This window comes from Schistocerca piceifrons, chromosome 5 (genome assembly GCF_021461385.2).
Source record: "Schistocerca piceifrons isolate TAMUIC-IGC-003096 chromosome 5, iqSchPice1.1, whole genome shotgun sequence".
In the NCBI taxonomy this organism is placed as follows: domain Eukaryota; kingdom Metazoa; phylum Arthropoda; class Insecta; order Orthoptera; family Acrididae; genus Schistocerca; species Schistocerca piceifrons.
In genome coordinates this window covers 91107760-91128975 of record NC_060142.1, presented here as the reverse complement: position 1 = coordinate 91128975, position 21216 = coordinate 91107760, and the positions used below count along the sequence as shown (strand labels likewise).

At 47.1% G+C, this 21216-nt stretch overlaps 1 protein-coding gene across 1 annotated transcript in view; it reads right to left on the bottom strand.

Annotated features, from left to right (window-relative positions):
* Positions 1–21216, bottom strand: part of LOC124798758 (hemicentin-1) — a 1218631-nt gene that overhangs the window by 741233 nt on the left and 456182 nt on the right. The gene's annotated exons all lie outside the window — the stretch shown is intronic.

Sequence of the window (21216 nt, the reverse complement as noted above, 5' to 3'; positions counted from 1 at the left end):
TCCTATCAGTGAATCAGACTGTGCCTACCGACAGTGTTTCTAGTGTATGTGAAGAATTTGCAGACATTTTTGCACCGGGCTTAGGTTGCGCTAAAAACTATGAAGCACATTTGGAACTGGAAGGAAACGCGCAACCGAAAATTTTCAGAGCGCGCAATGTTCCCCACGCATTGCGTCAGGAGGTCGCAAGAACATTGAACAATGTAGAATCACAAGGTGTGAGTGAATGTGCGCAATGCCTCTTTCATTTCAGCTCCGCTTCATCGCTTACGCCGTGCAGGTGTTCCGTTTCTCTGGACGACGTAATGCGAACGCGCCTTTCGCCAGTTGCAATCGGCATTGATTTCTAATACTTGCCTTACGCCATTCGATCCCCAGAAACCCCTTTTGTTGATGGTAGATGCATCGGATTTCGGGATCGGTGCTGTGCTTGCGCACAAAGTTGGCTCCCATGATCGCCCTATTGCCTTTGCGTCCAAATTGCTCTCGTCTGCGCAAAGAAATTATTCACAGATAGAGAAAGAAGCTTTGGCTCTCGTGTTTGGTGTTACTAAGTTCCATGATTTCTTGTATGGTCGTCACTTTACCATCATCACAGACCACAAACCTTTGACGTCGCTTTTTCATCCGAACAAGCCTGTACCTCCACGTACAGCGCAGAAATTCATTCGCTGGTCTATTTTCCTCTCGCAGTACCGCTACGATATCTTGTATCGGTCCACTGCTAAGCACGGAAACGCCGATGCGTTGTCCCGTTTGCCTGTTGCTGAGGATAAAGCATTCGATTCTTCCGAACTTGCTTGCATGTTCATTGATTCGGAAACCGATGAAGTGGTCGAATCGTTTCCGATTGATTTTCGTCGTGTCGCTACAGCCACAGCTGCTGACCCTGTCCTTGCTACTGTTTTGCGTTTTGTTGCTACGCAATGGCCTTTGTCAAAGTCTCGGATCGAGGATCCGTTGGTTCGCCGATTTTTTGCTCACAAGGAGAGACTTTTTGTTCGACGTGGTGTTTTGTTGTTGCGTTCTGATAATGATCAGTCCAGAGTCGTGGTCCCACGTTCGTTACAGTCCTCTGTTTTACGGCTTCTTCACCAAGGACATTGGGGTATAGTGCGAACGAAACAACTTGCTCGTCAGCACTGTACTTGGTTCGGAATCGATGCTGCGATTACGACTATGTGTTCTTCGTGCCCGGCGTGTGCCGAACAACAGTCCGCACCGCCGCGGAAAGTCTTTGCGTGGCCAACAGCCACTTCCCCTTGGCAACGCTTGCACATTGATTTTGCTGGTCCATTCTGGAATGCTCGATGGTTGGTTCTGGTCGACGCCTTCAGTAATTTTCCTTTTGTTGTCCGGATGTCTTCCACGACGTCCTCCGCCACCATCCAAGCGTTGTCTGCTATCTTTTGCATTGAAGGTCTTCCGCAGACTATTGTTTCCGACAATGGCCCACAATTCATGTCCGCAGAATTTCAGTCATTCTGCCAGGCCAATGGTATTCAACATCTGACATCCGCGCCGTTTTCGCCTCAGTCCAACGGTGCCGCTGAACGATTGGTCCGGACTTTCAAGTCACAGATGTTGAAATTGAAAGAGTCGCATTCTCGGGAGGACGCATTGTTGCTCTTTTTGTCTTCGTATCGCTCTCAGCCCCGAGATGGTCGCTCGCCGGCTGAGTTGCTCCACGGTCGTCCTCATCGCACCTTGATGTCTTTGCTGCATCCGCCGCATCAGGTTACTGTGCAGCGGCAGACTCCGGCTTTTGCTCCAGGCGACGTTGTATTTTATCGCAACTATCGAGGTTCACGGCGTTGGCTCGCAGGGCGCATTCTTCGCTGCCTCGGCCGCGCGATGTATTTGGTTTTGGGGGCCTCTGGTGAGGTGCGTCGGCATCTCAATCAGCTGCGCCTCTGTCGTCGCTCGGGTTCTGCCGCTCCCAGTCTGCTTTCAGCGACGGTGCCGTCCGGTCAGCGCCCTGGGGACCCATCTACTGGCTCGCCTCATCCCCAGGTGTTACCGACGATGCCTTCCATTTTGCCCCATGGCGACGCGCCGCCGCCGCCGCAGCAGCAGCAGCCGCCGCCGCCGCCGCTTGTTCTCCCGCCGGCGCCGCCCGCATTCGACGCTTCGCTGCAGCCGCCAAGCGCCTCCCAGGGTCACGCGCCGCCGATCGCTTCCCGTGACCAGCTGTCCTCCGCCATGGAACTCCCGCCCGCTCCGGACCACATGACGTCATCGCGCGTCGGCTACCCCGACGCAATGGAAATTGATCCTTCGGTCCCTCCTGTCTCTTGACGGGCGCATACACCGCATGTTGACGTGCACCCTGGACTAGTTTTGCAGGCGTTTCCTAGCTCCCCTCGGACCGAATGGCCGGGTGCGGGTGGCACAGCCTCGCCTGTTGTTAGGCTCCCCACCTCATCGCATACGTCAACATGTGGTCCTCCCCACGGCGGGCGGAAGCCTTATCTCACGACCGTTCGCCGATTTGCGGGGGAGGAATGTGGTGTCACTGCCAGACACCACACTTGCTAGGTGGTAGCTTAAATCGGCCGCGGTCCATGTAGTACATGTCGGACCCGCGTGTCGCCACTGTGATCGCAGACCTAGCGCCACCACCAAGGCAGGTCTCGTGATACGAGAGAGGACTCGATCCCAGTTGTACGCGAACCTAGCTATCGCCCAGTTGTACGAAGCCTTTCTCTCTCCTTAGCCGAGAGACATAATAGCCATCAGCTAAGTTAATGGCTACGAACTAGCAAGGAGCCATTTGTATCAGTGCCTATAGCTTACGAGTAATCGAGAGAGATGTATTCCAAGGAATTATTAAAAGTTAAGTAAAAAGTTCTCATGTTCCAGACTTCACGCCCGTCTGCTTATTGCCGTTCGTGCACTATCGGCCACAGCGTTAGTTTAGCATTCCTTTTCAGCAATCAACATCACGGTGTCGGTCCAGCTACCGACACTACACTATTGCCTTCTACAATTTGTAAACAATGTGTCTACTGCCATATCTAATACACTGAAATTCCTCTCATCGTACTCTGATAAGGTAAAGTATCGTTTGGAAACAAGCGTGTAATACACTGAGGTGACAAAAGTCATGGGATATATCATAATACCGCGTTGGACCTCCTTTTTCCCGACGTAGTGCAACAACTCGACGTGACATGGACTCAACAACTCGCTCGAAGTCCCCAGCAGAAATATTCAGCAATGCTGACTCTATAGCCGTCCATAATTGCGAAAGCGTTGCAGATGGAGGATTTTGTTCACGAAATGACCTCTCTAGTAGGTCCCGAGATTAATGTCGGGCGATCTGTGTGGCCATATAATTCGCTCAGACTGTTCAGAATGTTCTTCACACCAAACACGAACAATTGTGGCCCGGTCACATGGCGCATTGTCATCCATAAAAATTCCATAGTTATTCGGGGACATGAAGTCCACGAATGCCTGCAAATGGCCTCCAAGTAACCATTTCCAGTAAATGATCGGGCCAGTTGCACCAGAGGACCCACTCCACAACATTATGGATCCACCACCAGCTTACACAGTGCCTTGTTCACAAGTTCGATTCATGGCTTCGTGAGATCTGCGACACACTCGAAACCTACAATCAGCTCTGTTGTTGTGGTCTTCAATCCTGAGACTGGTTTGATGCAGCTCTCCATGCTACTCTATCCTGTGCAAGCTTCTTCATCTCCCAGTACCTACTGCAACCTACATCCTTCTGAATCTACTTAGTGTATTCATCTCTTGGTCTCCCTCTATGATTTTTACCCTCCACGGTGCCCTCCAACGCTAAATTTGTGATCCCTTGATGCCTCAAAACATGTCCTACCAACCGATCCCTTCTTCTAGTCAAGTTGTGCCACAAACTTCTCTTCTCCCCAATCCTGTTCAATACCTCCTCATTAGTTATGTGATCTACCCACCTTATCTTCAGCATTCTTCTGTAGCACCACATTTCGAAAGCTTCTATTCTCTTCTTGTCCAAGCTAGTTATCATCCATGTTTCACTTCCATACATGGCTACACTCCATACAAATACTTTCAGAAACGACTTCCTGACACTTAAATCTATACTCGATGTTAACAAATTTCTCTTCTTCAGAAACGCTTTCCTTGCCATTGCCAGTCTACATTTTATATCCTCTCTACTTCGACCATCATCAGTTATTTTACTCCCTAAATAGCAAAACTCCTTTACTACTTTAAGTGTCTCATTTCCTAATCTAATTCCCTCAGCACCACCTGATTTAATTTGACTACATTCTATTATCCTCGTTTTGCTTTTGTTGATGTTCATCTTATATCCTCCTTTCAAGACACTGTCCATTCCGTTCAACTGCTCTTCCAAGTCCTTTGTTGTCTCTGACAGAATTACTATGTCATCGGCGAACCTCAAAGTTTTTACTTCTTCTCCATGAATTTTAATACCTACTCCGAATTTTTCTTTTGTTTCCTTTACTGCTTGCTCAATATACAGATTGAACAACATCGGGGAGAGGCTACAACCCTGTCTCACTCCTTTCCCAACCACAGCTTCCCTTTCATGCCCCTCGACTTTTATAACTGCCATCTGCTTTCTGTACAAATTGTAAATAGCCTTTCGCTCCCTGTATTTTACCACTGCCTCCTTCAGAATTTGAAAGAGAGCATTCCAGTTAACATTGTCAACAGCTTTCTCTAAGTCTACAAATGCTAGAAACGTAGGTTTGTCTTTTCTTAATCTTTCTTCTAAGATAAGTCGTAAGGTTAGTATTGCCTCACGTGTTCCAACATTTCTACGGAATCCAAACTGATCTTCCCCGAGGTCCGCTTCTACCAGTTTTTCCATTCGTCTGTAAAGAATTCGCGTTAGTATTTTGCAGCTGTGACTTATTAAACTTATAGTTCGGTAATTTTCACATCTGTCAACACCTGCTTTCTTTGGGATTGGAATTATTATATTCTTCTTGAAGTCTGAGGGTATTTCGCCTGTCTCATACATCGTGCTCACCAGATGGTAGAGTTTTGTCATGACTGGCTCTCCCGAGGCCATCAGTAGTTCTAATGGAATGTTGTCTACTCCCGGGACCTTGTTTCGACTCAGGTCTTTCAGTGCTCTGTCAAACTCTTCACGCAGTATCTTATCTCCCATTTCGTCTTCATCGACATCCTCTTCCTTTTCCATAATATTGTCCTCAAGTACATCGCCCTTGTATAAACCCTCTATATACTCCTTCCACCTTTCTGCCTTCCCTTCTTTGCTTAGAACTGGGTTTCCATCTGAGCTCTTGATATTCATAAAAGTGGTTCTCTTCTCTCCAAAGGTCTCTTTAATTTTCCTGTAGGCAGTATCTATCTTACCCCTAGTGAGACAAGCCTCTACATCCTTACATTTGTCCTCTAGCCATCCCTGCTTAGCCATTTTGCACTTCCTGTCGATATCATTTTTGATATCAGCTCTTACCAACTGAAATAGGGACTTATCTGACGAGGCCACAGTTACCAAGTCGTCTGATGTTCAATTGATATGGCCACGAGCCAAGGAGAGGCGCTGTAGGCGATGCTGTGTTGTTAGCAAAGACACTTGTGTCGGTCGTCTGCTGCCATTGCCCATTAGCGCCAAATTTCGCCGCAGAGGACTAACGGAACGTCCGTCGTACATCCCATATTGAAATCTGCAGTTATTTCACGCATTGTTGCTTGTCTGTTAGCACTGGCAACTCTAAGCGAACGCCTCTGCTCTCGGTCGTTAAGTGAAGTTCGTCGGCCACTGCGTTGTCGGTGGTGAAAGGTAATGCCTCAGATTTGGTATTCTCAAAACATACCTGATATTAGGGATCTTAGAATACTGAATTCCCTAACTATTTCCGAAATGTTATGTCCCACGCGTCTAGCTCCAACTACCATTTCGCGTTGAAAAGCTGTTAATTCCCGTCGTGCGGCCGTAATCACATCAAACTTTTTCACATGAACCAAGTGAGTGCAAATGAGAGCTCCGCCAATACACAGCCCTTTCATATCTTGTGTACGCGGTACTACCTCCATCTGCATATGTGCATATCGCTATCCCATGGCTTTTGTCGTCTCAGTATATTTCCAGATATCGCTTCCACAGTGAAAAAAATCTGGTGACCAATACTCTTTGTAGCAGGATACACTGAGAACGTTAAATATCTTGCCAATCCTACCAAGACGTAGTAGACGACTGCACAGCGGCTCCACCGAACTGCAGAATTACATATATATATATATATATATATATATATATATATATATATATATATATATATATATATATATATGTGTGTGTGTGTGTGTGTGTGTGTGTGTGTGTGTAAACTGAAGAGAAGAATGAATACTTGTACCAAGGCGGGCATTGAAACCCTGGTCTCCTGCTCGCTAGGCAGCGCTAACTACCAACCCTTGCACAGCTGCTTGGGCTACCCTATCACGCCTCCTGTGGTGTCACCGCCAGACACCACACTTGCTAGGTGGTAGTTTAAATCGGCCGCGGTCCATGTAGTACATGTCGGACCCGCGTGTCGCCACTGTGATCGCAGACCTAGCGCCACCACCAAGGCAGGTCTCGTGATACGAGAGTGGACTCGACCCCAGTTGTACGAGAACCAAGCTACCGCCCAGTTGTACGCGAACCTAGTTATCGCCCAGTTGTACGAAGCCTTTCTCTCTCATTAGCCGAGAGACAGAATAGCCATCAGCTAAGTTAATGGCTACGAACTAGCAAGGAGCCATTTGTATCAGTGCCTATAGCTTACGAGTATTCAAGAGAGATGTATTCCAAGGAATTATTAAAAGATAAGTAAAAAGCATCTACATACTTTTCTTCTTATTCATTTATAAGTTCTCATGTTCCAGACTTCACGCCCGTCTGCTTATTGCCGTTCGTGCACTATCGGCCACAGCGTTAGTTTAGCATTCCTTTTCAGCAATCAACATCACGGTGTCGGTCCAGCTACCGACACTACAATTATTGGCGACGAGGGAAAAGGACCTTTTTCTGATTGCTTACATTTATTTCTGATTGCTTCCATTTATTTGTGTCATGGCTTCGCCACATTCTCCAGATGTACTGTCCGAATTTTATCGCTTGCAGAATCAGCAGACGCAGGCGTTACTGGATGCCCTTGGACAGCTCGTCCAGGGTCAACGTGCGCTGCACACCGATGCGGCCGCAGCCGCTTCACCGCTACCGCAGCCACAACCTGCCGTTGCACCGCCTTTTAGGCACTACGACCCGAACCAAGAGACCTGGCAAGAGTGGTCCCGCCAGTTTGCCTTCCACCTCGCTGCCTACAGAATTCAAGGTAATGAGCGGCAGCCGTTTTTGCTTTCTTGTGTCGGTGTGTCCACATACCGTGTGATAGTGAAATTGTTTCCCCGACGCGACGTAGCAACTCTGTCATACGAGGAAATTTTGTCTGCATTAGATGCCTATTTCAAAGAAACAGTTAATGTGGTTGCAAAACGGTATACGTTTTTTCGTACACAACGTACGGCCGGTCAAACTAATAGGGAGTGGGTAGCAACATTGCAAGGACTTACTAGGGACTGTGCCTTTGAATGTGACTGTGGTCTTTCTTATTCAGATACAATGGTGCGTGATGCAATTGCACAGAACGTTTCTGATGTTCGCATACGGGAGCAAATTTTGAAACTAGTTAATCCCTCCCTTCAACAGGTGATAGACATATTGGATAGACAGGACACACTTGACTGTGCTCAGGAATCTTTTGAAACTTCGCCAGCTGTGTGTAACATTAACCGGCCCGCCGGGCGCGCTCGCGCAACGCGGCCCGGTCAACTGCCCTCGCGGCCGTCCGCACAGCTGCCGCCGCGTGCTAACCCAGGTGTGCCGCGCCAGCCCACAAATACAGTGAAATCATGCCCGCGGTGTGCTACTAGACATTCGCGTGAACATTGCCCGTCACGCCAAGCTATTTGCTTTTTCTGCAATAAGAAAGGACATGTTCAAAGTGTTTGCCAGAAAAAGCTCAGATCAGACAATCACAATCATTCCAGGCCCTTTGCTTCGCGCCGGAATCGAACCAAGGACACTCAGGCTCGTGGACCTTCGCCTATGGACATTCATGTCGTTAATTCCGCTTCGTCCAGTGACACTTTCTCTAACAGTAACTGTGATCGTCCCACAAAAACTGTGCGTCGAAGTCGCCGGAAATCACGTCAATTAGCAAAGGATTCTGTACCAGTGTCTGTTCCAATTGCACAAAACAGTCGCTCTTGTCGTCAGCAGGACAATAAACTTTTTGTGGACTTAGACTTTGAAGGCAAAGTGATACCATTCCAGCTAGATACCGGAGCTGCAGTTTCGTTGCTCAATCACGACACGTACAAACAACTGGGCAACCCTCCGTTGCGTTCCGCAAATGTTAAGCTCACTACATATTCCGGACAGAAAATTCCTGTGTTAGGACAGTGCAGCCTTCTTGCAACATACAAGGGACAAACAAAACTTGTGTCATTTTACGTTCTTCGTTCTTCTTCTGCAGTGAACTTGTTTGGTCTCGATTTAATTAAGTTGTTTAACATGTCTATTGTAAATCAGGTCCTATCAGTGAATCAGACTGTGCCTACCGACAGTGTTTCTAGTGTATGTGAAGAATTTGCAGACATTTTTGCACCGGGCTTAGGTTGCGCTAAAAACTATGAAGCACATTTGGAACTGGAAGGAAACGCGCAACCGAAAATTTTCAGAGCGCGCAATGTTCCCCACGCATTGCGTCAGGAGGTCGCAAGAACATTGAACAATGTAGAATCACAAGGTGTGAGTGAATGTGCGCAATGCCTCTTTCATTTCAGCTCCGCTTCATCGCTTACGCCGTGCAGGTGTTCCGTTTCTCTGGACGACGTAATGCGAACGCGCCTTTCGCCAGTTGCAATCGGCATTGATTTCTAATACTTGCCTTACGCCATTCGATCCCCAGAAACCCCTTTTGTTGATGGTAGATGCATCGGATTTCGGGATCGGTGCTGTGCTTGCGCACAAAGTTGGCTCCCATGATCGCCCTATTGCCTTTGCGTCCAAATTGCTCTCGTCTGCGCAAAGAAATTATTCACAGATAGAGAAAGAAGCTTTGGCTCTCGTGTTTGGTGTTACTAAGTTCCATGATTTCTTGTATGGTCGTCACTTTACCATCATCACAGACCACAAAAATTTGACGTCGCTTTTTCATCCGAACAAGCCTGTACCTCCACGTACAGCGCAGAAATTCATTCGCTGGTCTATTTTCCTCTCGCAGTACCGCTACGATATCTTGTATCGGTCCACTGCTAAGCACGGAAACGCCGATGCGTTGTCCCGTTTGCCTGTTGCTGAGGATAAAGCATTCGATTCTTCCGAACTTGCTTGCATGTTCATTGATTCGGAAACCGATGAAGTGGTCGAATCGTTTCCGATTGATTTTCGTCGTGTCGCTACAGCCACAGCTGCTGACCCTGTCCTTGCTACTGTTTTACGTTTTGTTGCTACGCAATGGCCTTTGTCAAAGTCTCGGATCGAGGATCCGTTGGTTCGCCGATTTTTTGCTCACAAGGAGAGACTTTTTGTTCGACGTGGTGTTTTGTTGTTGCGTTCTGATAATGATCAGTCCAGAGTCGTGGTCCCACGTTCGTTACAGTCCTCTGTTTTACGGCTTCTTCATCAAGGACATTGGGGTCTAGTGCGAACGAAACAACTTGCTCGTCAGCACTGTACTTGGTTCGGAATCGATGCTGCGATTACGAATATGTGTTCTTCGTGCCCGGCGTGTGCCGAACAACAGTCCGCACCGCCGCGGAAAGTCTTTGCGTGGCCAAAAGCCACTTCCCCTTGGCAACGCTTGCACATTGATTTTGCTGGTCCATTCTGGAATGCTCGATGGTTGGTTCTGGTCGACGCCTTCAGTAATTTTCCTTTTGTTGTCCGGATGTCTTCCACGACGTCCTCCGCCACCATCCAAGCGTTGTCTGCTATCTTTTGCATTGAAGGTCTTCCGCAGACTATTGTTTCCGACAATGGCCCACAATTCATGTCCGCAGAATTCCAGTCATTCTGCCAGGCCAATGGTATTCAACATCTGACATCCGCGCCGTTTTCGCCTCAGTCCAACGGTGCCGCTGAACGATTGGTCCGGACTTTCAAGTCACAGATGTTGAAATTGAAAGAGTCGCATTCTCGGGAGGACGCATTGTTGCTCTTTTTGTCTTCGTATCGCTCTCAGCCCCGAGATGGTCGCTCGCCGGCTGAGTTGCTCCACGGTCGTCCTCATCGCACCTTGATGTCTTTGCTGCATCCGCCGCATCAGGTTCCTGCGCAGCGGCAGACTCCTGCTTTTGCTCCAGGCGACGTTGTATTTTATCGCAACTATCGAGGTTCACGGCGTTGGCTCGCAGGGCGCATTCTTCGCTGCCTCGGCCGCGCGATGTATTTGGTTTTGGGGGCCTCTGGTGAGGTGCGTCGGCATCTCAATCAGCTGCGCCTCTGTCGTCGCTCGGGTTCTGCCGCTCCCCGTCTGCTTTCAGCGACGGTGCCGTCCGGTCAGCGCCCTGGGGACCCATCTACTGGCTCGCCTCATCCCCAGGTGTTACCGACGATGCCTTCCATTTTGCCCCATGGCGACGCGCCGCCGCCGCCGCCGCAGCAGCAGCAGCAGCAGCAGCCGCCGCCGCCGCCGACCGCATTCGACGCTTCGTTGCAGCCGCCAAGCGCCTCCCAGGGTCACGCGCCGCCGATCGCTTCCCGTGACCAGCTGTCCTCCGCCATGGAACGCCCGCCCGCTCCGGACCACATGACGTCATCGCGCGTCGGCTACCCCGACGCAATGGAGGTCGACCCTTCACTACCTCCTGTCTCTTTACGGGCGCATACACCGCATGTTGACGTGCACCCTGGACTAGTTTTGCAGGCGTTTCCTAGCTCCCCTCGGACCGGATGGCCGGGTGCGGGTGGCACAGCCTCGCCTGTTGTTAGGCTCCCCACCTCATCGCATACGTCAACATGTGGTCCTCCCCACGGCGGGCGGCAGCCTTATTACACGACCGTTCGCAGATTTGCGGGGGAGGAATGTGGTGTCACCGCCAGACACCACACTTGCTAGGTGGTAGTTTAAATCGGCCGCGGTCCATGTAGTACATGTCGGACCCGCGTGTCGCCACTGTGATCGCAGACCTAGCGCCACCACCAAGGCAGGTCTCGTGATACGAGAGTGGACTCGACCCCAGTTGTACGAGAACCAAGCTACCGCCCAGTTGTACGCGAACCTAGTTATCGCCCAGTTGTACGAAGCCTTTCTCTCTCATTAGCCGAGAGACAGAATAGCCATCAGCTAGGTTAATGGCTACGAACTAGCAAGGAGCCATTTGTATCAGTGCCTATAGCTTACGAGTATTCAAGAGAGATGTATTCCAAGGAATTATTAAAAGATAAGTAAAAAGCATCTACATACTTTTCTTCTTATTCATTTATAAGTTCTCATGTTCCAGACTTCACGCCCGTCTGCTTATTGCCGTTCGTGCACTATCGGCCACAGCGTTAGTTTAGCATTCCTTTTCAGCAATCAACATCACGGTGTCGGTCCAGCTACCGACACTACACCTCCCTCCTCAAACCAAATTCCCATTCACCCCTCATCCCCTTTGGTATTCCCCCTAACTTGATCAGCATTTTGTTAATTGTGTTGTATACTTTGTCCACAGATGGGAATTCAACATTGCACAAGGGCTCCTTGAAGACCTCGGATGGTTGATTATTGGATCCTACCTTGAAGGTAGGAAGATGGCGTATGGAGGCTTCCTGCACCTGGGGTAAAAAAAAGGTTAGGTGGAAGTAGTACCTGTGAGTAATAGTATTATTTTATTTTTGAAGGCAAGAAAGAGGATCCTTGGAGGTGGAAAAAGACTGAAACTGCGCAATAAGTTTTTCCAGAGGCGCTATCCGCCAGCCAAGTGGTTTGTTGAACACATAAAGAACCACTAATTGTGTTCAAGGTTGAGTTCAACCGAATGTACTCTACCCTCCGCAGCGAAAAGAAATATTTACGTATGATTGCTAAGGACTGACACTCCCATCTCCGATGCGTTTTCATTTAGGCTACAACCTGATTAGCCGTCCGGTTTGGCCGAGCGGTTCTAGGCACTTCAGTCTGGAACCGCGCGACCGCTACGGTCGCAGGTTCGAGTCCTGCCTCACGCATGGATGTGTGTGATGTCCTTTGGATAGTTAGGTTTAAGTAGTTCTAAGTTCTAGGGGACTGATGACTTCAGCTGTTAATTCCCATAGTGCTCAGAGCCATTTTGAACAACCTGATTAATGATCTTGAGTACGTCTCTTGTCAGTTCGTTTACACATTTAATATGTCTTGAATTTTTACGTAGATCTTGTTGTTTTTTTTTTCCATTGGCAAGGCGAAGAGTGCGACTCTAGTGTCCATAAATTAATGTAAACTGAAGCCTTCCATAAATAACTAATTTACTGCCGTCAGTTTGTGTTTCTAGTTACTAATTTACTATCGTCAGTTTGTGTTTCTAGTTGATGCCTCATACTAGCATATATGTGAGGTAATTTCTAAGTAACACCTATCTGAACCCTTTAAACTGTGCCAGGATTTGCCGTGCATAACCAATTTGGCAGACATTTCATTTGCTACATCGCCATTTTTGCTGGAATTACGAGTATACAGTAAAAAGGCGTGACTGGCTCGAAAACTTTTTAAGCGACTGACTGGCTCTCAAAAGTTTAGATTAATACAGCCCAGTACGATGTTATGGAAGCATTCTTGACTCTCGACTCCACTTCCAGGAAGCCCGTGTATCGGTAATGCGTCGTGGACGCTCTAACGCTAGATGCGATTGAAATTATCAAGCAGCCTGCCAACATTACAAACTTCCGGCGTCCTGGCGGCCAGCTATTGCAATCCGACGGGCCGCGAACGGTTTCGGGGTATAAGTCTCACTGGTAACGTCATACCACTACTATAACGTGTCTTGGTCAGGACTGTTATCCTTCACATCTTTATAGGATGAAAGTTCAGCCACCTCCGTATGGCGAATTCCACCCAGGTTTGATTACAGACCTCAACCGTGTAATACTACGGTGTTCACGCTATGTCAGATAAAGCCGCAAGTTTCTTAACGCCTTGATCAGAGTAGAAATTCCCTAACCTAAGTCTGTGACTGACCTGTTTCGACAGCGGATCACAACGGACTACGTCGGTATTGACCGGTTTCTGCAAGAAGAGGGTATCCAGTTATGTAAGGCACAAAGGATCCAGCGTGAAAAGTTGTGATTAATGAACTGTTTTGAGCGCGTGAATGTACAAAGTGTACAATAAATTTAAACTGAAATTAATGTTATTTCTAATGCCTATGATGTATAGCTATACTGTTAAGTGTACTTCCGGACACCAGGGAAGAAAACATGCCCAACAAAAAAAAAATGGTTCAAATGTCTCTGAGCACTTTGGGACTTAACTGCTCAGGTCATCAGTCTCCTAGAACTTAGAACTAATTAAACCTACCTAACCTAAGGACATCACACACATCCATGCCCGAGGCAGGATTCGAACCTGCGACCGTAGCGTTCGCGCGGTTCCGGACTGTAGCACCTAGAACCGCTCGGCCACTTGGGCCGGCCATGCCCAACAGAACCGAGAGTTGGAGCAGTATGGAATGATGCACCTGATTCAAGCTCAGCTCGACTCGATGCTCAGCTGCGTCAGAGCCACTATTGGTGACCAAGGTAGCAGTTATGTATACTAAATTTCGTATTCTATATATTTGCAATTCAATAACATTTATAATTATTTATTCTTTCTATTATACTGTACACGCACAAAAATATTTCTTTATTTCTATTATTCCTGCTGTTGCCGTGTCCAATGGATATAAGGTGGAAGAAGGTGTACTAAGCACTGCAGGCAGGCATCGTCACATTTTCGTGTTCCTTGTATTGTTCAGTAGTCCAACCGCACAACCGCGGCGCTGCCAGGCTCAACTCACCTCGGCGATCCCACAGACGGAGCCAGATGGGGTCTAGGAGGTGGCGCGCTGCAAGGAGCGGAGGAATGCCGGCACGCGGTAATGCTGCCGGGGCCTGAATTAGGTGCTCCCGATATATAGGGGGCGGCGGCGTTCGATGCTGGCCGTTAATGAAATTTCTTGAGAGGGCGCGGCGGCCAACTTGCGAGCAGGAATGCGGCGCGGGGCAGGGACAACTTGGTCGTCGCCGATGCCGCCCTTCCGCAAACGGCTCGACCGCCGTCGGCTGCCCATCTCGGCTGACCGCCTTCGCCACTGTCTGATCCTCACCGGACGCTTGCCGTCTGTTCGCGTTCCTCTAAGTGCCGGCTCGTCCTCTACAGCAGGGCTCCCGGTATGCGAGGACTGGACCGTAACCTCTAGCCTTTACCGATTTGTCGCGTCGCTGTGTCTCGACGTGACAGGGCTATATATAGGAGGGAATCAGGTACCACAACTCCGCTGTAGCGACAGCTAAGACACTGTAGAGGAGATCACCTACTTGTTCTGATATTCTTCTACATATCGTCAGCAGTATTGAACACGGTTTGTGGACGACAACCTCTTCCAATAAAACATTACGTGGAGCAATGTTCGTATTGGAATATGTACCTGGAGGAATTTTAAACCAAGTTTGACGAGGAAAAGTTATGCAACAGAAAATCAATATCAAACTAGGCATTAAAGCAGCACCAGATAACTGGATAAACACCGTGATGTTCGCAGAGGACCAAATAATTTCACAAGACATCGAGCGTGATCTGCACCAGAGTGATCTAGACCAGATAAGAAGATGATTAAGTGGCTGATAAGTGCTTTTAATATTTACTTTTTTACGATACAATGACCTGAGCATTTCAAAGTGCATTCTCAACTCGTCATGTGATTGTTTTTAAAACAATGATCCGCTTCTTCTTCGTGGACAGTGTCATTTTTTTTCCAAAGCGTGTATCACGCCAATTGTACAGAAATATCAGACCTTTCTTGAAATTAAAGGAAGTCATAAATCATGGTAGCAGAATATCAATATTATTATCTTGAATTAGATGGATGAAAAAAGTTGTAGAAGCCCAACTCAGAGAAGTTCAATTTGGGTTCTGGAGAAACATAGGAACGCGCGAGACAATACTGGCCCACGACTTAGAATGAATAATGGAAAATCCACTTTACAGTACTTATAGATGTAGAGAACGTTTTTGACAGTGTTGTCTGGAACACACTCTTTGAAATTCTAAAATTAACCGCGTTGTCGTGTGACGGGAAGGTAATCTACAAGTTGAATCGCAATTGTAAGAACTGAACTACATGAGAGAGAAGCAATACTTGAGAAGGAAGTGAGACAGGGCTGTATTCCATCCACGGCGCTAGTCGATCCGTATAATGAACAAGCCGTGAAGAAAGCGAAACTACACGACGGTACATTTCAAACCTGAGCTTATTTGGAAAGTTTTGCTCGATTCGAAGTTGCCTATCCTCCTTTGATCGTATAATGAGGATGCTATTCTCCATCCTGTATATCAGTGTACAGTAGCGTCATCCGGGAAGAGCCTCGAGGAGCTTTCCACATTATCCACTATATCATTCACCTATTCTGTGCATTTATGCACATCGCGAATACCAGTGATCCTTCAAGACACTCTTGAGGCACGTCCGAAGCAACTTGAACGCCTGAAGATGTGTGTCACAAGAAGGACACACAGCAATCAAATTTTAGAGATTTTTTATACACTATTGCCCATTAAAATTGCTACACCACGAAGATGACGTGCTACAGACCGAAATTTAACCGAAGCAAGAAGATGCTGTGATATGCAAATGATTAGCTTTTCAGAGCATTCACACAAGGTTGGCGCCGGTGGCGACACCTACAACGTGCTGACATGAGGAAAGTTTCCAACCGATTTCTCATACACAAACAGCAGTTGACCGGCGTTGCCTGGTGAAATGTTGTTGTGATGCCTCGTGTAAGGAGGAGAAATGCGTACCATCACGTTTCCGACTTTAATAAAGATCGGATTGTAGCGTTTCGCGATTGCGGTTTATCGTATCGCGACATTGCTGCTCGCATTGGTCGAGATCGAACGACTGTTAGCAGAATATGGAATGGGTGCGTTCAGGAGGGTTATACGGAACGCCGTGCTGGATCCCAACGGCCTCGTATCACTAGCAGTCGATATGACAGACATCTTACCCGCATGGCTGTAACGGATCGTGCAGCCACGTCTCGATCCCTGAGTCAACAGATGGGGACTTTTGCGAGACAACAACCAGCTGCACGAACAGTTCGACGACGTTTGCAGCAGCATGGATTATCAGCTCGGAGACCATGGCTGCGGTTACCCTTGACGCTGCATCACAGACAGGAGCGCTAGCGATGGTGTACTCAACGACGAACCTGGGTGCACGAATGGCAAAACGCCATTTTTTCAGAAGAATCCAGGTTCTGTTTACAGCATCATGATGGTCGCATCCGTGTTTGGCGACATCGCAGTGAACGGACATTGGAAGCGTGTATTCGTCATCGCCATACTGGCGTAATCACCCAGCGTGATGGTATGGGGTGCCACTGGTTACACTTCTCGGTCACTTGTTCGCATTGACGGCACTTTGAACAGTGGACGTTACATTTCAGATGTGTTACGGCCCGTGGCTCTACCCTTCATTCGATCCCTGCGAAACCCTACATTTCAGCAGGATAATGCACGACCCATGTTGCAGGTCCTGTACGGGCCTTTCTGGATACAGAAAACGTTCCACTGCTGCCCTGGCCAGCACATTCTCCAGATCTCCCACCAACTGAAAACGTCTGGTCAATGGTGGCCGAGCAACTGGCTCGTCACAATACGCCAGTCACTACTCTTGATGAACTGTGGTATCGTGTTGAAGCTGCATGGGCAGATGTACCTGTACACGCCATCCAAGCTCTGTTTGACTCAATGCGTAGGTGTATCAAGGCCGTTACTACGGCCAGAGGTGGTTGTTCTGGGGACTGATTTCTCAGGATCTCTGCACCCAAATTGCGTGAAAATGTAATCACATGTCAGTTCTAGTATAATATCTTTGTCCAATGAATACCCGTTTATCATCTGCATTTCTTCTTGGTGTAGCAATTTTAATGGCCAGTAGTGTATTTATGGCACATGAAGCTCAGAACTCAAATATCAATATCCCAAAGCAGTTCAATGCAACTCTAAAAAATTCTCTAGAAAATTGAGTTTTAAATTTTCCAACTGTCTTTACTATCCAAAAGCAAGGTGGTCTTTTTCGACAGGCAGCGTGACTCTGTCGTAGTGTTCGTGTGCCACGTGGACGACCTCGCGTCGATTCTTGGCTAGTGCAAGAAAGTATTCTAGGAGCATTTCCGTGAAGCGTAAAACAGATAAAGCTGAAAAGAAAACCAGTAGTCTTCGAAACAGGTAATCGTTGCTTCGAATCTCGATTCGCTCGTAATTTTTTTCGTTTTTTCCTTTTAGTTTCAATAATCTACATCTACAACCAATCATCCGCAAGCCACGTAGAGGTGCGTGGCGGAAGGTAGTTTTCGTACAACTATCTGACCCCCACTTCCTTGTTCCATTCCCGAATGGAGCGTGGGAAGAATGAGTGTGGGTACATCTCTGTATCAGCTCTAACTTCTAGGATTTTCTCGTTGTGGTCATTTCCTGAGACGTATGTGGGAAGAAGAAATATGTTTTCCGACTTTTCCCGGAACGTATTTTCTCGGTATTTCAACTGTAAGCCACTCCGTGATGCACAAGCCTTTGTCGTTGCGTCTCCCACTGAAGTTCGTTGAGCACTTCTGCAACTCTGTCGAGCAGACTAAACGAACCCGTGAAAAAATGCAGCGCTCTTCGTTGTATCTTCTCTAGTTGTTCTGGCAGTCCTATCTGGTAAGGACTCCAGAGCGATTACCAATACTCAAGAATCGGCCGATCAAATGTTTTGTAAGCCACTTCTTTAATCGATGAATTACGTTTCCTTTAAGACTCCTCGTATGCATATCAGTCTAGTAACAGCTTTTCCTACTATTTGTTCTATGTCGTCATACCATTAAAGTTGCTCCAGCTGGTTACTCCAAAACATTTTACGGGAAATACTATTTCCAGCAACTTGTCATCAATAGTGTAGTTCTGTAATAGTGGATTTCTTCTCCTATTTCTCGTATACATGGGCAACGTGTTACATTCAGTGTCAGCTGCCTGTTGTTAGACCATTCATCAAACCTCTGCACATCCTTTTGCTCATAGCTACAGTCATCTGGCGTTACTATCTTCCTGTAGACGACAACATCGTCTACGAATAGTCTTTTGGAGCCTACAATATTTTCTGTTACGTCCTATATAAATGGAACGGTACTAACACAACTTCCTTGTGGTACGCCTGAAATTACCTTTATATCTGTCGGTTTTATTCCATTAAGAGCTACATGTCGAGTTCTCTCTGGGAGGAAGTCTTGAATCCAGACACAAATCTGGTCCGATACTCAGTAAACGAGTATTTTTTTCATTAAACGGCAGTACCGGATAGGGTCAAAAGCCTTCCCGTAGTCTACGAACATGGCATCAGACTGAGCGCTGGTATCTTCAGCACTTTGAATCTCACGGAGGAACTGGGTGAGGACAGAGCGAGCTGAGTTTCTCAAGATCTCTGTTCGTGGAATCCGTGGTGACTGTATGGAGGAGAGTTTCCTTCAGGAAACGTCATAATACGTGAGCATAAAGCATGTTCCAAAATTCTACAACAGATTGGGATCAGCGATATAGGTCTATCATGTGCCTCTGTCCTACTACCCAGACTGAAAACGGGAATGTCCTGCATTCTTTTCCCAGTCGCTAGTTACCCTTCATTCTCCAACGACCTACGATAAACTGCTGCTGGTAGGGACGCAGGTTCTTTCGCATAATTTCTGTAGCATCGTACAGATATCTCATCTGACTCGGATGCATTTCCACTACAACGCGATTTCAGTTGCTTTTCTCTTTCGCGATCACTTATCTCAACATCTGCCATTTCGATATTCGTACGATGACTGAAAGGAGGGAACCGTAATACGATCTTACACTTTGAAACAATTTCGGAAGCCCTAATTCAGAATTTTTTCGGTGCCAGAATGGTCCCTGAGTGACTGAACCGATGATTTGTATCCGCTTTCTAATTTTACGTAAGACCCAAACCTCTTAGTGGTTTCAGTCAGATCGGTTGATAGAATTTTACATTCAATGTCGCTTAACGCTTGTTTTCGCTTCGTTCAGATTTTGTTTTCACCTAGGTTTTGACTTCTCTTTAATCTACGATGAATTTCTCTTTGTTTACATAGCAGGTTTCTAACACGGTTACTAAACCACAGTGGGTCTTTCCTATCCCTTAAAAGCTTGCTCGGAACGTACTTTTCTAGGGTATATTGAACGAGTCTTTTGAATTTTTTTCCATTTGTTTTTCAAATCTTCGTCGGCAGCACTGAATATTTGATGTCCACTACTCAGATACCCAGTAGTTATGTTCAAATGTTTGTGAATTCCTAAGGGACCAAATAGCTAAGGCCATCGGTCCATAGCCTAACACAATAGTTAAACTAACTTACGCGAAGGACAACACACACACCCATGGCCAAAGGAGGACTCGAACCTCCGGCGGGAGGGTCCGCGCTCTAACCACGCGACCACTCCGCGCAGCTACTCAGCGGTTCCTGACGCGACCACTCCGCGCAGCCACTCACAAGGGAACCCCCCTATCGCACCCCCCTCATATTTATTTATAAGTTGGCACAGTGGATAGGCCTTGAAAAACTGAACACAGATCAATCGAGCAAACAGGAAGAAGTTGTGTGGAACTATGAAAAAAATAAGTAAAATATACAAACTGAGTAGTCCATGAGCAACATAGGCAACATCTAGGATTCAGACAATTATTATCTGTCCGTCCAATGCGATCACTTTTTTGGGAGTGATTATCACATCCACAAGAAAACCTAAATCGGACAAGGTAGAAGAATGTTTTTACCCATTCGCCAAGTGTACAAGTTAGGTGGGTCGACAACATATTCCTGTCGTGTGATGCACATGCCGTCACCAGTGTCGTATAGATTATATCAGATGTGTTTTCCTGTGGAGGAATCGGTCGACCTATGACCTTGCGATCAAATGTTTTCGGTTCCCATTGGAGAGGCACGTCCTTTCGCCTACTAATCGCACGGTTTTGCGGTGCTGTTGCAAAACACACACACTAAACTTATTACAGTGAACAGAGTCGTCAATGAACGAACGGGCAGATCATAACTTTGCGAAAATAAAGAATGTAAACTTTCCGCTCGAGGGAAGACTTGAACGAAGGACCTCTCTTTCAGCAGCTGCTCACGCTAACCAAGGGACCACGGCGCTGCAGAGCTCACACTAGCCTTGATGTTGCCTATCCAGCACATAGACTACTCAGTTTGTATATTTTGCTTATTTTTTTCATAGTTCCACACTTCTTCCTGTTTTCTCGATTGATCTGTGTTCAGTTTTTCAAGGCCTATCCACTGTGCCAACTTATAACTAAATCTGAGGGGGGTGCGATGGGGAGGTTCCCTTGTCAGCAGTTCCTGTCCTTGCTAAGAAAAGATATTTCCTCACGTTTCTTAATAGTCCTTATAATACACGTAGTCTTAGATGCAGTCACTGCCTTACACTCACTGATAGTGTCCTCTTGTACTCGAACTTATTTTCGGACAAGACAGTCAGAATAATGTCACGCGAATCCCTGTCCCTGGAACCAGCTCTCCCCATCTATACCTGGTAAACTGAAGTCACGGTCTATTAGAACGGCGTGAACAGGGAAGTTATTAGTGATATTCTGCATGTTCTCTCTGGAATGGTACACCGTTACATCTCCTGACCCAGGCGGTCTATTAAATCATCCGATGACCAGTTTGGACCGATCTTTGATGCTTAACTTCACCAGATCAATGCACATTCGGAATCCGTGATAACCTCACTAGATATTATCCGGTTCTTCACTGCAATAAATACGCCGCCACCACTACACGAACCAACCATTAACATAAATATTCCAACGTCAACTTAGGATTTCCTTGCTGTTCACTTCTATATGCGATACTAATTCTGTGATTAGGATTTCCTTGCTGTTCACTTCTATATGCAATACTAATTCCGTGATCTTTCCTCGGATGCTCCTGCAGTTTACTAAAAT